Source organism: Mus caroli, unplaced genomic scaffold (assembly GCF_978045245.1).
Source record: "Mus caroli unplaced genomic scaffold, Mus_caroli_1 scaffold_14, whole genome shotgun sequence".
NCBI classification, from domain to species: domain Eukaryota; kingdom Metazoa; phylum Chordata; class Mammalia; order Rodentia; family Muridae; genus Mus; species Mus caroli.
The window spans coordinates 42,714,379-42,733,469 of record NW_028227269.1 but is presented as its reverse complement, the minus strand read 5'-3'; the positions used below and the strand labels follow the sequence as shown (position 1 = coordinate 42,733,469).

The 19,091-nt window shown below is 39.1% G+C and overlaps 1 protein-coding gene across 30 annotated transcripts in view; it reads right to left on the bottom strand.

Moving 5' to 3' along the window:
* Positions 1-19,091, bottom strand: part of Nrcam (neuronal cell adhesion molecule) — a 266,455-nt gene that overhangs the window by 165,318 nt on the left and 82,046 nt on the right. The gene's annotated exons all lie outside the window — the stretch shown is intronic.

The window sequence follows — 19,091 nt, the reverse complement described above, 5'->3', positions numbered from 1 at the left end:
TACAGGCACACACAATGATACCTGGCTTTTACAAGGATGTTAGACATTAGACTCGGGCCCTCATGCTTATGTGGCACTACCTTAGAGCCATCTCTCTTATTCTAAATAATCTTTCACTACAATACATTATGTAAATGTGTGTATAGGAAAATTCCAGAGAAGAGCCAGAAAAGTAACAGCAAAACATGCTCAGAAACTTTATGTTATTTTCCCTGTAAAGGTGTAATATTGTGTAGTGTAAATTTTTCCTAAATATTAAGCAACACCATATAGATGATTTTACCATAAATTATTAACCCACAAAAACATGGTTAATTAGCTGGTCAATTCTACTAGGTCATTCTTTCCTCCCTCCCCTATGTGGCTCTAAAGAGAAGACCAAATGGAGTGGTCTTGTCATCTTCTCATTCAGTGATGGTGTTCTTCCAGCCAGTATACTGGATGAGGTTTGTGAAGACTGACAAGATGACCAAAGGGGAAATCCAGGCCGGCCCTTTAATGTCAATATCTGCCCAACCCAGCAATCTATAATAAGGCTAACAATCAAGCACATTATTACATGGCCATTCCACAAGGCAATGTATTGTATAAACATATATTGTTTGGGTTTTTAAAAAGTTAATGAGGGCAAACAAAGCATGTATTGCATTTTTAAAGATTCACCCCTGCATAGTAAAATAATAATGCTTTAAGTTTACTAGGAAAAGCTGATTGTATCCACACTCCCTTTGTTTTTGAAAATTATGTGACTATTAGAAACTTTAAAACTACATACATGACTCAAATTGTATTTCTATTGGGCTGTGCCACTCTAGAAAATTTACAACACGTTTTGAGGAGAAAAGACTTTAGGAAAACACATCACAGTCACCACATGAGTATTTCAAAATTAAGTCTCCAGTCCCCTAAAACATTAGAAAATAAAACACTGGCTTTTAATCTGAAAGTATATATAGAGAAACATCTCCCAGTGATTTGAGCCCAAAATACCTGCTAATATTTTATATTTTTTTAACTAATCATCTCAAGTCATGGCAAATCACAGACTCTTCAGTATCTTCCCAGTTAGAAGAGATCCAAACTTGTGCCTCCAATAGGACTTTCTTTAAGCCAGAATCATTTGTTAAGGCACAGCAGGGAGTTTTGAGCTTTTTCAAAGCAAGCATGCAGGACGCTCTCCTTGGTCCTGAGAACTCTTAGTTTGGTAGACCTGAAGCAATCCTTTATTTAGATCTCCACTCTACTCCCTGGAACCCTTCCCCCATATTGTGTGCATACGCCAATAAAATCTCACCAGGATTGTGCTCCAGAAGGTTGAGAGAAGTGTTTTAGATTCATTTTTGTAATCCTTGAACACAAATCATTATGGACTTGGCACCCAATAAGAGAATAAGAAATATGAGATAATGCCTGCCACAGTACTCCTGGTATGTGTCCCTAATGGGAACTGCCAAGAGTAAAGAAGGATTTGAGAGAAAGATGAGATATATGTTCAGTAGGCAAAGAAGAAGTGTGAATGTTCCTGTGCATGCTTGTGTGTGTGTGTGTGTGTGTGTGTGTGTGTGTGTGTGTGGTGAGTATATGAATATGTGTGTAGGAAAATTCCAGATGCGAAGAGCTAAAGTGATAACACTAGACATATCCTGAAAAACAGATGAGTTCTGTTAGGACTGGGATCAAGATCCAGAGGAGCCAATGGGAAATTAGCCCTATCTGGCCAACCAGGAGATTGTGTAATGTTTAGACTGGGAACACAAACTTCATAAAGATTTAATTTAAGAGGCTGATAGAATAAAAGAAGTACATCAGGGAAGAGTGTTCTCTGGCTTAAGAGAATCAAAGGCAAAAGTAGCACTTTAGAAGCCTTGGGGGTAATAAATAGGGGAGAAAGTCTCCTTGGGCCTGACTTTTGGGACTCCTGCTATGTAAAAGGATATCTCCTCTCTTCTTCCATCCTTTTCTTCTTCCTTTCACCAGCCACCCTCTTTTCTTTCCCATTTCCTCCATTTCTCTAATTTTCCTTCTCTTCTACATTTTAACAACTGTGAAATCACAGGGTGCTCCAACAAATAACTTGTCATACTTTACTTTGCAGAATTTCTCTTTTCATAGTGTTATACAAAATGGGTAACAGTGATCGAGGAGCGCCTCCCACCACTCCACCAAGTGGGACATGTGCTGAATTCAGGAGCTCATCCATTTTGGTCACTCTCCAAGATTTCCCTGGCATTCTGAATAGTCCCTGGCACCAAGCAAATGTATCATATAAACACTTGATCATCTGTGGAATTATGAGCCACCATCTACTCTCCAGAGAAATAAGATATTAAGGTCTCTTATAGAAGACACTAATTTGGGCTGGAGATAGCTCAGCAGTTAAGAGCACTGACTGCTCTTCCAAAGGTCCTGAGTTCAATTTCCAGCAAACCCATCATGGCTCACAGCCATCTGTAATGGGGTCTGATGCCCTCTTCTGGTGTGTCTGAAGACAGCTACAGTGTACTCATATAAATAAATCTTTTAAAATGCCCAAGTATAGGGGAATGCCAGGGCCAGGATGCAGGAGTGGGTGGGTTGGGGAGCAGGGGGAGGGGAGAGGGAATAGCTTTTTTTTTTTTTTTTTTTGCAGAGGAAATTAGGAAAGGGGATAGCATTTGAAATGTAAATGAAGAAAATATCTAATAAAAAATAAAAATATAATAATAATTTAAAAAAAAAAAGAAGAAGACACTAACTCTATCACTTAAATGTGGAGGAACAACACTAGTGGATCCAAGAAGCAACAGCCATGTTGGATTGACTGGATTAGGGGCTTTCTCTACTGAGCATAAAATATTTGATTGACTTCAGGATTGAAATAAATTATGACCTCTTTTGTGTTTCATTTCCATTTCTGATAACTTAGAAAAAGAGCTGAACCTAAAGAGGGTGTATTAGTTACCGTTTTGTTGTTGTTGAGACTCGAAAAGAAACAACTTCATGGCAAGAAGTAATCCTTTTGTCTCATGGTTTCAGAGTACTTGACCCATGGTTTTGGGGGCTGTGTGCTTGGACAGAAGACCTAATACCTGGACCATGTCGGCAAGGAAAGCAGTTTGCTTCATTGCAGACCAGACAACAGAGAGAGGGAACTCTAGTACTGCATTGGCTTTCTCCTTCACCCCCCTTTATTCTATGTCCCAGGATGGTGCTATCCACATTCAGGCTGCCTGTTTCCTGAACCCTGTTAAGATTAATAATCCTTTCCAGATATATCCTCACGGACATACCCAGAGGTGTGCTTCATCAATATCCTAGATAATTCTCAACACAGTCAAGGTGACAACGAAGACTAACCATCATATCAGGGCATTAAAAACTTACTGATATCTATGACAGCCTTAAATAATTAACTAAAGATTTATTAAGGTAAAACAGTAATTATGATTGTAGATTGTAGAGAAAGCCATAAGTCATATTGAACTCCTTTGACTTTTAATAAGCCAGTGAAAGGAATTTAGTACCAAAATGAAATATACATTTAACAAAAGAAAATATTTGTCTCTCTATATTTACAGTACAAACACTGTGATATAATTATCTGGACTGCTCAGACCCATTAATCATCCAGAGTGAGGTTCCCAAACCACACTTACAGAAAGCACAAACAGCTGCGCCCTCCTCCTGACACTGCCCGAGGGATCCCTCAAAGCAGAGATTAAAAGACCACTCACTCCTGGATGTGGGTTGTTAGTGCTTCAGTGTTGCTAATAACAAAGCCACCCTTAGTATGGATTAGAGCCATTATTTTGAAGAATGTTCTGTTTTCTAGGAATTGACTTAAGACTATTTCTGCACAAGTCATCAAAGATCTACAAATCTAGTTTGCCAAAAAGTCAGAGTAATAAATTTTGCTAACTTTGAAGCAAAGATGGCATCTCAGTGTCAAATCCCTAGAGCCCTCCTGTCTGTTAAGATAACGAGAACTGTAGTGTTTCTTCTGCAATATTAAGAGCATCTTAATTACCTAATCTCCAGTGAGTGGCACACATATAAATTCTATGTACGATTCAAGCAAAGAGTGACTAAGCAGGGTTCTATTTCAAAATCAAGAATTTTCCTTCAAATGTTACAGTTGGTGGCCCAACATTAAAACTACTAAGGAGAGTAAATATATGAAATACTAAGTTTGCTTAGAGTCAGAAAGATTGTTCTGTGATATATTTTTTATATGTACAGTGCTATGAAGAAAATGATTTGGCATATGGTATTTCCAGTGGCTGCCATTAAAAACTACATAAGCACACATTTTTATATTTTATACCACGGATATGCTTCCAGCCTTTCCCTGAATCCACTTATTTCTCCCCTAACCTTTGACAGAAGCCACTATTGTTGCTCCCCTTCAGTACTGAAACAACATCCTCTGCTTCCAGGATGGCCTGCTTCCCCTCTGGCCTCCCACAGTGTGTTCCACGTGAAGTACCAGAGGGATTTTTTAGGATGCAAATCTCATTCTGGAAACCAGCCACTGGTTTACCATTTTCCAATGCATAATTTATTATCTGATCCTTGGTAGTAGGTTAGAAACTTTGAGTAAAAACAGGAAGCTTGTCTCTTATCCCAAGCTCCTGAAACAAACATGTAGCAGATGTACAACAATTATTTATTGAAAGACGAAATGAACAAACAAATGAGAGAGTGAATGAATGAGTGAATGAATGAGTGAATGAGTGAGTGAATGAATGAGTGAATGAGTGAGTGAATGAGGTCCTCGCTGTGTCTAGGTACCATGTAAAGCATTGTATTTATAACTTTGCTTTTGATCTTCAGCCACCACTTGTGATGCAATGGTGATTAGTGATACTATCTCCAATGTACAAAGAAATGCTGGTAGGTTCTCACACTAATGAGTGACACAGCTGCAAACATCACCAAGTACAAGCATTTTACCTAAGTCTATTTCTCCCTACCCGCCTCAGCATTTTCCCCCTTCCCTTCTCCCTTCAGCCCCCTTCACTTGGCTGCCCCCATCTCGCTCACTCCAGCCCATAGGTTTTTTATTTGTTTCTCATTACAGATTGTTGTGAGCCACCAAGTGGCTGGGATTTGAACTCATGACCTCCAGAAGAGGAGTTAGTGCTCTTAACCACTGAGCCATCTCACCATCACCCACCTCAGTTTTAAGATAAAATTTTGCTATATAGTCCAGAGTGGCCTTGAACTCAGCAGCTATGTGCTGAATGCTGGAATTGCAGACATTTGCTATCATTTTAAAGCATAAGATGGTGCTGGTCATAGGATATATTTAGACTACAGTTTCTTCGCATGGGAAAAGGTACAATGTTCTTCCCAAAGTTTTATATATACTAAAGGATCCTGAAAATGAATTACAATCATTGAGCTTTAACTACTGATATTAACTTCAAGTGTAGCTATAAAAAGATCTATATATAGAAATACTGTTATGTGTTTTGTAAAATTTTATACATTTTGATTAAATTTTATTAAAAATATTTTCATTGATTTTTTTTTACTATGTATTGCTGAATAAAATAAACAATGCACAAAACATATATAAATATCAAATAAGCCCTCTTTGGTGTGTCTGAAGACAGTGACAGTGCACCCACATATATGAAATAAATAAATAAATCTTTAAAAGTTCAATAAGTCAATGCTGAAAAATCACAAACAACTCCCCCATAGTCTTTGGGGGTTTAAAATCTTCCTGAATAGTCCTAGCATCCCTATCTGAAGGTTTTCCTTTTTAAAAAGGAAGATGGAGAGATGTAGATGTTCAACTGGTAAATTTCACAAAAGCTTTCCAACGTGAAGCAGCATCTAATTGACATTGTACACAGATATCATGGCCTGTGATGCATCTCATTCCTCCTGAAAGTTTTCCCCTCTGAAGCTGAGCCAGACTTTCATGTCCCACCGCTGCTGATGCTCAGATTGCTTTGGCTTCAGTTGACTCTGAACACTGTAAGTCTTCCCTCCTGTCAGAGAGAGCTTGTTAACTCCATTAGCAAAATAAACCTAGTACTGCCTCTGGGTAAGTCAATGTGCCAGATGTCTGGGTAGGGAATTCTTCCTGAGGACAATGTCTGAGGCATTGCCAGATGAGGACATCACACCACCCCCCAGCACTTGGAGGGCTGTAAGGAGAAAAAAAGAAAAGATTCAAAAGACTAAAATACAAAACAAAAAATGCTTTGAAATTATTACAGAGCTTGTCATGTTGCTTAGATTTGAATAGATGTATTTATAAGCTTGGGGTTCTGCTAAAGGTCACCAAAGTTATCCTCATTTGGTGTCATATTTAGTCTAACTCATTACACCTGTATTCCATCATTCTAAGCAGGATGTGGATTATAGATTACGTGCATTAGAGTAACTAAAAATGTTGCCTCTGGTACAGAACTTAAAGAAGGATCCTGATGCATGGTGACTGTGGATGGGTGATGGGAGGACCTCGACTTTCTTAGAAGATTCAGGATGACAGGAGAGGGGGGAGATTCATTTTGCTGGAGCACTGGGTAAGAGGAAAACAAGGGAAATTTGAAAAGATAGTATGTTTTCATAGCCTGTGGTGGCAAGAAATTTGAAGTAAGGACAATAGAAATCAAAGACTGGTTTAATTTTTCACTTAAAAAAATTATAATTCTATGGGACTCAAGAGTTTGCTCAGTGGTTAAGAGAATTTGTTCTTGGAAAGGACCAGGGCTTTAGTCCCAGCATCCACATGGAGGCTCCTCACCTCCTCGGATGACAGGCACACAAACACACATGCAGGCAAAACATTCGTGCACATAAAATAATAAGATACTTTTTAAAATGATAATTCTAGACATGGAAATGAAAAGGTATTCAGTGTTTAATAGGATAGGTTGTGACAAATGCCTGCACCCAATGAGCCCTGGTTGAGATGAGGAATATTTTCACCCTCTTAGAAGGTTCCCATGTGTTCATTCAATAACCACTTCTATCCTCCAGCAGAGACAATGTCTCAATTTTACTCTCACAGATAGGTTTTCTGTTCTTGAACTTTAAAAAATTCAATTGCACAATATGTCATGGGTCTGGCTTCCTTCACTCAACATATTTTTGAGTTTCTTCCATGTTATAAAGTATTTGAAAGAGGAAAAAGATAGTATGATTACAACTGTTCTTTGAATAATTAGCCTATAATATATAGAAGTGTCTGAAAGTGTAAAAATAATCTCAGAAGCATATTTCAGAGAAGTGAGACTTGTAGAAATGTGTAAAAGGATTACATTTAAATGACTACATGGGCTAGAACACAAAGACAGAAAGCAAAAAGCAGATTTCAAAGGTTAAAATGTTTCCTCGGCTAAAATTCACACAAAATGCAAAGGTCTAAGAACAGCCAAACAATCTTGCAAAGGAGGAACAAAATTAAACATTTACTACAAAGCTGTGGTAAACAAGACACTGTAATACTCATGTGAATATAGACATAGAGATCAACAAACAAAAATTGAGAAATAATCAAATTGTAGTAACTGATTTTCAGCAATGAAACCAAGACAACACAAAAAATAAAGACTACAGTCTTTTAATAATGTTAGAATAAATGTTGATGCTAATTAAAAAAGAGAAAAATAAATCACATACAAAAATTAACTTGATACAGATCATAGACATACACATAATTTTTTTTATATCAGGAAAAGGTGTGCATTAGAGAGTGGTTTGTTAAATATAACACCTGGAGCTTAAAAGGCAAAAGAAAACCTGCAAACTGGCTGCATCAGAAGCAAAAACTTTGGTCCTTCAAAATACACCACTGTCTTAGTCTACTTTCTAATGCTATGATTGAATATAACAGCTTTGATCATTTATAAAGAATGAGATTTACTTAGCTTATGGTTCTGGAGACCCATAAGCCCTTTTACTGCATCATAACTGGTAGACAATGCCAGATTGGTGAGACACGACAAGTGTGATGGAGGGAAAGCCATTCCCAATCACATTAGTTATGTCAACCTACAAGACCACTTAAGGCCCACAGTTGTCAGGTACAGTCTATCAGGCAGAAAAAGGCATAGTATCAGGCGCACAAAGCAGCTGTCCCTATTACATCCACAATCAGGAAGCTGTGTGTCTTAGTCAGGGTTTCTATTCCTGCACAAACATCATGACCAAGAAGCAAGTTGGGGAGGAAAGGGTTTATTTGGCTTACACTTCCATGCTGCTGTTCATCACCAAAGGAAGTCAGGACTGGAACTCAAACAGGTCAGGAAGCAGGAGCTGATGCAGAGGCCATGGAGGGATGTTCTTTACTGACTTGCCTCCTCTGGCTTGCTCAGCCTGCTCTCTTATAGAACCAAGACTACCAGCCCAGGGATGATCCCACCCACAAGGGGCCTTTTCCCCCTTGATCACTAATTGAGAAAATGCCTTACAGTTGGATCTCATGGAGGCATTTCCTCAACTGAAGCTCCTTTCTCTGTGATAACTCCAGCTGTGTCAAGTTGACACAAAAATAGCCAGTACAATTGACCCCTTGTCAACTTGACACACAATCACTAGTAAGCCTCAACTCTTACATTCTTTTTTTTTTTTTTTTTTTTTTTTTTTGGTTTTCGAGACAGGGTTTCTCTGTATAGCCCTGGCTGTCCTGGAACTCACTTTGTAGACCAGGCTGGCCTCGAACTCAGAAATCCGCCTGCCTCTGCCTCCCGAGTGCTGGGACTAAAGGCGTGCGCCACCACGCCCGGCTCAACTCTTACATTCTTATTCATCCCCAAGATCTAAATAACTTTAAAAGTCCCACAGTCTTTACATATTCTTAAATTTTCAATCTCTTTAAAATATCCATCTCTTTTAAAATCCAAAGTCTTTTTACAATTAAGTCTCTTAACTGTGGGCTCCACTAAAACAGTGTCTTCCTTCAAGAGGGAAAATATCAGGGCACAGTCACAATCAAAGCAAAAATCAATCTCCAACTGTCCAACGTCTGGGATCCAACTCACGATCTTCTGGGCTCCTCCAAGGGCTTGGGTCACTTCTCCAGCCATGCCCTTTGTAGCACACACATCGTCCTCTGGGCTCCAGATGCCTGTACTCCACTGCTGCTGCTCTTGGTGGTCATCTCATGGTACTGGCATCTCCAAAACACTGCATGACCCCTTCAGTCCTGGGCCTTCAATTACAACTGAGGCTGCACCTTCACCAATGGCCTTCCATGGCCTCTCACAGTGCCGAGCCTCAGGTGCTCTGCATGACCCCTTCATGCCTTCAAAACCAGTACCACCTGGGTGACCCTTACACATTACCAAGTCCCGCTGCAGAAGGAGTACAACCTTGCCTATTTCTGGAACACAGCCTCTTTGTGCTTTCAGAAAACACTTCCCAGAAGATGTCACCTTAACGATGCTGGTCTCTTCTTAATCACCGCTAATTTCTTAGCTTCAGCTAACCAGCATCAATAGTCCCAGTAATGCAAAGTTTTTGCTTTAGTAGTTCTGGTATCTTGTTAATCACAGCTGATTCTTCAGCCCCAGCTAACCAGAACCACAGAATCTTCACAAGCAAAGTAACAATGGCCCTGAAAAGAGTCTTTAATTTTCCCTCTGAAATTTCACAAACCAGGCCTCCATCTTCTGCACTGTTCTCAACATTATCTTCCAAGCTCCTGCACAACATCTGACAGAGCTCTTAACAACAAATGGATCTTCAAGCCCAAAGTTCCAAAGTCCTTCCACAGTCCTCCCCAAAACATGGTCAGGTTGTCACAGGAATACCCCACTCTGCTGGTACCAATTTCTGTATTAGTCAGGGTTCTCTAGAGTCACAGAACTTATGGATAGTCTCTATATAGTAAAAGAATTTATTGATGACTTACAGTCGGCAGCCCAATTCCCAACAATGGTTCAGTCGCAGCCGTGAATGGAAGTCCAAGGATCTAGCAGTTACTCAGTTTCACACGGCAAGCAGGCGAAGGAGCAAGAGCTAGACTCCCTTCTTCCAATGTCCTTATATTGTCTCCAGCAGAAGGTGTAGCCCAGATTAAAGGTGTGTTCCACCACACCTTTAATCCCAGATGAAAGGTGTAGCCCAGATTAAATCTCTTTAAACTCGGAGATTTAATCTTCTGGAATCCATAGCCACTATGGCTCAAGATCTCCATACCAAGATCCAGATAAGGATCTCCAAGTTCCAGATAAGGGTCACTGGTGAGCCTTCCAATTCTGGATTGTAGTTCATTCCAAATATAGTCAAGTTGACAACCAGGAATAGCCACTACACTGAGTGTAAAGAATTCAATGCTTAGCTTACTTTCTCCTTTTCACTCAGTCTGAAACCCCAAGTGATAGAACAGTACTGCAGACATTCAGGATGGTTCATCCCTCTTTATTCAGCCCAATAGAGAAACCTCTCAAAGACATAGTTGAGCTTTGTCTCCTAAGTAATTATTCTATGTCCTGTCAAGTTGACAATTAATATTAAATGTCACATCATATCCACTTATCTTCAAATCAATTAATATACTCCCAAGGGAAGATTCTTCATATCCCTATCACCTGCCCAAAGTACCTGCCCTCAAATATAATCAATGTAAGACTTTAGAGATCAAGTTTCTAATGTATAAAATTTGGGGAGCACATTCAAATCAAAGCAAACATCAAAAAGTGAAGAGAGGCCAACAAGGTGCCTCAGTGGGTAAAGTCACTGCTACCAAGCAAATATACCATGCAAATAAACAGACTCTCATGTATTTATCCAATTGAGTTGAAAACATGTCACCATTAAAACACAAATGTTTGTAGACACTTTACTCATAATTATCCCAAACTGGAAGGAACCCAGATATCCTTCAGTATATGTCTGCCTTAGTTAGGTTTTCTCGTGCTGTGATAAAACACCATGACCAAAGCAACTTGCCAAGGAAAAGGTTTATTTGACTAACATATCCCAAATCACAGTTCAGTGAAGTAAGCCAAGGCAGGAATTCAAATCAGGCACGAATCTGAAAGAAGGATCTGACGCAGAGGCAGAGGAGAAATGCTGCTTACTGGATTACTCCTCATTGCTTGTATATCTTGTTTTTCATAGAGCACCAGGCAGCACAAGCTCAAGGATGCCATCTACAAAGGACTGGCCCCTCCCCAGTGACTGATGAATCACTAATTAAGAAAATCCCGCACAGGCTTGGCTACAGACTGAGCTTATTGAGACATTGTCTTGATTGAAGTTCCTTCTTCTCAGTTGACTTTAGCTTGTGTCAAGTTGATATAAAACTAGCCATCATGGGAGGACCAATGGGTGGATACTTCATTTCTCCTTAGAATAGGGAACAAAATACCCATGAAAGGAGTTACAGAGACAAAGTGTGGAGCTAAGACAAAAGGATGGACTATCCAGAGACTACCCCACCGGGGATCCATCCCATAATCAGCCACCAAACCCAGACACTATTGCATATGCCAGCAAGATTTTGCTGAAGGGACCCTGTTATAGCTGTCTTGTATGAGGCTATGCCAGTGCCTGGCAAATACAGAAGTGGATGCTCACAGTCATCTATAAGATGGAACACAGGGCCCCCAATGGAGAAGCTAGAAAAAGCACCCAAGGAGCTGAAGGGGTCTGCAACCCTATAGGTAGAACAACAATATGAACTAACCAGTATCCCCAGAGCTCGTATCTCTAGCTGTATATGTATCAGAAGATGGCCTAGTTGGCCATCACTGGGAAGAGAGGCCCCTTGGTATTGCAAACTTTATATGCCCCAGTACAGGGGAATGCCAGGGCCAAGAAACTGGAGTGGGTGGGGAGGGGAGCAGGACTGGGGGTGGAGGGGTGATATAGGGAAGTTTCTTGATAGCATTTGAAATGTATATAAAGAAAATATCTAATAAATAAATAAATAAATAGCCATCACAATGTCTGGGTGGCGAAAAAACACAGTCCTACAGACTGTGTTTAGACAATCCCATTTCAAAGTGATGGTTTGTATGGTATCTGATAAAAAGCAGCCTTCCTACTCATATCTAGTAGTCTTTTTAGTAATTTACTGTGAACAAAGAGGTGAGGGATATTCTGGATTATGACACATCTCATTCATGATGGCTCTATTTTCATGGCTTCTCAAAGGTACCACCTGTCAATACCATAATCCTGGGGTTAGAATTTGAGTATGAGTCATTTGAGGACACAAATGTTCATAGAGTAGTACGAGGGAAATTGAACAAATCATAGCACATTCATAATGGGATATTATTCAACTGATTTTTTTTAAAAATGGAGCTATCGAGTCATGAAAAACATTAATATTCTCTTCTTTTTCTTGTATGTTGTTTGTTTGCTTTGTTTTGTGTTTTTCTCCTTTTAGAAAGGGTCTCATTCAGTGTCTCAGGCTAGCTTTGAACTTTTAAATCCTTAGAGGCAACTATGTCTTAAATGCATATTGCTAAATTAAGGAAACCAGATGGAAGAGTATATCTAAATCTATATAATGTGACATTTTCAAAATGAAAAATTATAGAGAAAAAAACAGTCTACTTGTATTTCAGACTTTGACGCAATCTCACTGATGTGGGAGAAGAAACAGGTGCTGTCCTGATGCAACACCAGAAATGAATTAAATTAGTACAACCAAGTCAACTGAAACAATATGTCAGTATTTCAACATACCACATACATGTAGGCTAATACTATCATGCTGGTTAGATGTAATTTTCAGCCTGATACAACCCAGAATTGCCAGGGAAGAGGGTATTAAGAATTATCCAGGTTGGCCTGTGGATATGTCTGTAGGGGTTTTAGAAAATTATCAATTGATTTATGAAGACCCATCCTATTCTGAGTGGTACCATTCCGTAGTTATCTGAGAGCAAACTAGTATTTTTTCTTCCCGTTGGACTGTAATATGATGTGACTAGCTACTTGAATTCCTGCCTTGTTTCGCCAAATGATGGATCCAACCAAGTAATTTAGAGCTGCAAACCAATAAACCCTATTAGCTTCCAGATTGTTTTTTGTCATAGAATAAGAAACAAAAATAGAACAAGTGCTGATTCTCCCCTACCAATCTTACAGAATTGGACAGTTAAGAAAATGGTTGGTGGGCGGGCAGTGGGAGTTAAGCTTCCCACCAGTGATTAAATACTTACAGATAAGAATGGGGAAGAAGTGCTGGGCGTGGTGGCGCACACCTTTAATCCCAGCACTTGGGAGGCAGAGGCAGGCAGATTTCTGAGTTTGAGGTCAGCCTGGTCTACAGAGTGAGTTCCAGGGCAGCCAGGGATATACAGAGAAACCCTGTCTCCAAAAAAAAAAACCCAAACAAACAAACAAAGAATGGGGAAGAAACTGGAGTAATCCACATGCTAATGGATTAGAATTGAAGACTTTAATATGAATTCACATTAAACCTAATGCCGATGCAGCTACTATGTTAGCTTGCCATTACTGCAATAAAATTCTTGAAAAATCAACTTAAAGGAAGTGACTGACTCATGAACCATCCATGATCCCTTGGCCTGGTTGGTTTTAGCCCCCTAGTGGAACAGTATATCATAAAAGTCTACATTATAGGAATGCTGCTCTTCTCATGTTAGCCAGGAAGCAAAGGGAGAAAGACCAAGACAGAGTGCCAATATCCCCTTCAAGGGGATGTCGCTAATGACCTACTTTCTGCAAGCTGACCCCATTTCCTAAATTTTCCATTAGCTTCCAATAGCACCCTTCCCTCAGGAGCAAGCTCTAAATATAGGAACTTTCAAAGGGAGAGAGTTATGGTTCAAATCATAACAGTTACAGGCAGGAATATGGAATGGTTGTATAAATCCATATTTACTATATACTTATATATATTTTTAAGTTCTTTTAGATAAAGGAAACAAGAATGGAGACCAGATACCCAACAAAATACACCCATGTTCCTTGAAAACATTACTGATTTCAGGTCTAGTGCAGGGAATATACAAGATGAGCCTGGAGCATCTCGAAGTTCCAGAAAGTGAGGAGGTGCTGAATGAATAAACAGCCCACAAAACATCATAAGGAAAATATGCCAAAGGTATACAGGGAACCACGTGATATAACTCCAATTGACCTAAATTAAAACAACGTATGAAGTGAGAGTGAAGTATAATTAGATTAAAATTCCAAGTATAATTCGATTCAGAATTGAACATAATTTATGTATTCACCTTATCCTTTAGGAGGTGGGACACAATTCCCTCCTTCTCAGGCGTATGCGTGTGTATGCTTGTATGCATGTACTCTGAGTCAAGTGTTTAAGATCTGTATTAACAGTTCTATATTGATTAGTTTGCTTTTGCCAATTTGGATAAAGCTCCAGCTATCTGGGAAAAGTCATTGTAGAGTTATATGGAAAGAGGAAATCTAGTTGAAAAACTGCCTCCACCAAATTGACTACAGGCAAGTCTCTAGGGAATTTTTTTTTGGTGATCATAAAGAAGAGTCCAAACCACAGTTGCCAGAACCACCACGCAACAGGTGGTCCCAGTAATTATAAGAAAGCAGACTGAGGAAACCAGTAGGAGCAATCCAGTAAGCAGCATTCTTCCATTGCCTCTGCTTCAGTTTCTGCTTCCAGGTTCCTGTCTTGAATTCCTATCCCAACATCCCTCAGCTAAGGGTTATGATGTGGAAGTGTAAGATAAAATTAACTCTTCTCTCCTAAGTTGTTTTTGCTCATGGTGTTTATCACAATAGAAGGTAAACTGAAAAAAAGTGGTCATGGTGCCATTTGTATACATTCTTTCTAATTAAAAAAAAAAGGTTTACTTTTAAGTGTGTGTGTGTGTGTGTGTGTGTGTGTGTGTGTGTGTGTGTGTGTGCATGCGCTAAGTGAAGATATCCACTGAGGACAGTAGAGGCATTAGATCGTCTGCAGCTGGAGTTCCAGCTACCTGGTTGAAGTGCTGAGAATATCGAATCCCTGAGCCATCTCTCCAGCTTCTGTTTGCATTCTTGATACATGATGAAAATAGCACTGTACTTCTTGAGTCTTTCTATTCCAAACCCCTAACCCTAATCTAGCCAAAAGACCAGTAAATCCAAAACAGCCAGTAAATTTCACTAGAAAAATCCTCTACAGAATATCTAACTCTATACCTTGGAAATGTCAAGACAATTATCACAAGCCAGAAAACTAAGAAAAGATCAAAGACAAGAGACATGACAATTTAATATACCATGATATAATCCTAGAACAGAGAGAGACAGAGAGCAAAAATATAATAAAATCTGAATAAGGATAAAGTTTAGCTAATAATACTGCCTCTGTTGGTTCATTCATTGTAATATGTGTATCTGACAAATATAGAATATTAATAAAATAGGATACTGGGCATATGTAGTGATGGTTAGATGTTATACCCAATGAACCCACTTCTAAAGCAACCACCCAAGATTTTTAAGGAGCTAATTGACTGCTAGCATTAACGTTCAATTAGTAAGAGCTTTAGCATCATACAACAACTCTACTTCAAAAGCAAAGTGAAGTTGGATTTGGGCAATTTATTGGAATTTTTCATACTTAACATTCTTACTGAACAGTCTTATCTCTCAGTTCCAGCTTTCTTTCTTATTTAACTAAAGGAAATTTGCATCCTTTGCCCACTGGAGAATCACCTGAAAGAATGGCTAATGCTTATTCATATACAAGCTGTCACATACTCACCTGTCCAAAACAGTTTGAAAAGAGAGAAACGGAGTGAAGCCACATATTTCCACTGCTGAATGTCAGCATGGACAGGATAGTTGGGCAAAAAGCCCTACCTCTAGCTGAGGCTGGAGTCATTGGCAATCGATAGCTTCTGGGAAGGGAGAGTTAGCTTTCTTTAAGGGTGTGAGCCCTGATATGTTGCCCAAACACCTCACCAAAGAGTATTTGAGTGATTCAACTGGCCTCGATGGGGGGGGGGGGAGAGGCCGGGGGGTGTTAAGGAGAAAGGAGTTGTATCTGGGAGGAATTGGAGGAGGTAGTGCATAAGATAAAACTATATTGTATGAGATTTTCAAAGAATCAATAAAATATTATTTAAAAAGAAAAAGGAAGTTACCACATAAACCGTATAGTTCCAGTCTGTCAATGTCAAGTAATTGTCCAAAATTATGCAAACACCTCATACTTAAGGTAGCAATTGAGCATCTTCTTGTTCCTTGAAGACCCTTAATTCCTGTATAGGTTGAGTGTACATTCTATAAAATTCCAGCAGTAATTCAAATTTTAGATTTGTTTTTGGACTTTTGGAACATTTCATACACATAATGAGTTATCCTAAGCAACTGAATTCAGTTCAAACTACAAAACTCTGTTGTTTCATGCACACTGGTTTGCATCACCTTTCCAGTGGAGATAGGAACAGACATTTTTGCATCCCAGATAGTGCATTAATAACAGGTCAAATTATTCTACCCAACTCTGGGTTAGTGGACCAATGATTAGATAACTCCATAGAGTAGCATGGGTGAGGGGTTGCTTATAGGCTCATGCAGACTCAAAGAACCTGCATCACTCCAAAGCCCAGCTCAACCTTGAGGACAACTAATAAAAGATGCAGTCTCTGGGATTCCCTGAACAACTTGCAGAGAGCAGTACTGGAGAGCCTCTTTTTTCCTGAAGAATTGTTCACCACACATCTTTAAACTTGGGGAGTAGAGGGTCTTGTGAATTTTGAAGCCTTAATGAGCTTTCTAAGCCTTGTTAAGTTTCAGTAGCTTCCTGGTCTTACAAGCCTCCCTCTCGGAAAGGGTGTTTCAATTAGTGAAACAACTATACAATACCACTTTGCATGCTTAAGGTGAAGGAATTTTTCTTTTTCTTTTTTCTTTTTTTTCTTTTTTCTCTTTTCAATCATTTTGTGCAGGAAATGAAGTTTTACATTGTGGGATTTCCTTCCCGCTTGTATTGTGTCTATGCTCATAAAATTTTTGATTTTTGGATCATTTCTAATTTCTGAGTTTTGGATTAACCCTGTTATACAGTTTGACATAGCCTGCCTCTTTTCCACAGAGAGGGGACTCATGGGCTGATTATTTTTATCTTGATCATCACTTGGTTTTTGACACTCTGCCTAGATCCCACAGAGGTATATTTAGCACTGGTGCTTCCTGCCAGTGCCTAGGCCATTTGGAACCAAACTGTCACGCACCACTCACAACTGCTGAACATATAATCTAAGCCTGAAAATGAAAGAATGGTTTCTAATCACAGAGGTATGGGCAAATATTTTAAAATGTGACTTAGCTTATAGAATGAAGACTTTAAACCTTGTCAAAAAAGCTATCTGACTTGCTAAGTATACACATTCTCTCTCTCTCTCTCTCTCTCTGAAATAAAGTTAAACACATTCTCCATTCAAAAAGAGAAAAGATTTTGAGGGAACAGATGAGTACCAAGTACTTTAAATATTCCTCTCCGGATCACACGTATGTGTGTATATGTTTGGTTTGTAACAGCAGGGTCCCTGTTAATGTGACCAGATGTATATTTAACTCCAATGTTGCTATGGAATCCTTTTCTCTTTAAAAATTAAATTTCTCCATCTGTTTTAGTGACTTTGTATTCATTGCAGTGCCAAGGGCCAGCTGATCTAACAGACATGGTACTGAACAGATTCTTCAAAACAGGAGGAAAAAAAAAAAAACCCCACAAAGGCCAAACTAGTGAGAAATAGAACAAATAGCAAGAGAAACCACAGGTTTTGTGTGCTCTCAAAATGTACATAGTTGTGGCTAAAATGTAAGGAACTTGGTTCCAAGTCACACTTTCACATAACTTAACATATAAATTTCTCATGAGCTATTTAGAAATGTTATAAAACCAGATACTAAATTGCAATATAATCAATTAAACCCCTCAAAACCAATCCCTAAATTGCAATATAAGCAACAAATGACCTTGAGTAGACTAAGAAGGTCAGGTAACAGAAAATGGTTTTATGTATGTCTTTAAGACTTCCACAGTAAAAACTCACTATTTCAAAAAACAATTAGCATGGTTGTGAAGGATATTTTGTTGAGACTGACTGAATACATATAAGAATGCTATCAAAACTTTCTAGGAGCATAAATTAGTAATCTTGTTGTCTCTTACAAGCAACAAGCATGCTTCCCAATGTGTCACTCGTTCGTGCACATTTTCTTCATTAGTATAACAGATAAGCATCATCATGTGCTCCAAAGAACCCACAAAAGCAGAGGGTAGAAATTCCAGCACTTGCTCTATTTCTGCAATACATCTTCCCACATTGAATACACAAGTTACAGCTTTGAAACTGTGGTTAATTTTAAACTCCGCCAAGATGGTAGCACACCCACACTCCCGGGCTTAAAATAACACATCTTTCGGAGCTGTGTCTTCACACCTTACAGAATTCATATATGCATGCTATCATGCCCATGATATTTCTCCAGCCAGGTTTTGTGTACATCATGCATCTGCTACCAAAGATTTGCTGCTTTTTTTTTTTAAACACACTGATATTACCCCATGGAATTGAAATTCCTCAGAGAGAGACGGAAGTGGGTGAGGTCTGTTGCAGATGATAGACTTGAGTGAGATAGAACCAGAAAAATGACTTTCTCTGTCCCTTACAAACATGTTTTCAGATGAAAAACAAAAAGAAAATCCAAACCAGCTTATAGTTACTTCTCAGCAAGTCTCCCTGGGGGCTGTCTCCAGCATAAATGAGAACTAGTCAACCTGGCAGGAGTTGAAGCACTGGACCTAGAACTTCATTCCCTGGGGTCTTTCATGGGGGAAATGGATGTGGGTTTAGTTCCTCATCAGCAATCTGCTCCTTCGTTCATTCAGCAGGGGAGAGAAATGGCAAAAAGTTTGGGCCTCTCCCTCACTTCCTTTTGTATGGAATGTTAGTCCAAACCCTTAAAATTTCAGAATATAGATGGAACCATATTATTAGTGAATAATGTAATTTGAAACCTTTAAAAATGCCAAGAATTTAGGGTGCTCTCTTACTCCTTCCCTTTTTTCTTCCTTCTACCTCTCTCTTATCTCTCTCCATATGTATTTCTTATAACACTGGAATTAGAAAGACACCCAAGCCAGGCCAGGAGGAGAATTGACTATAACCTGACCCTTTCAC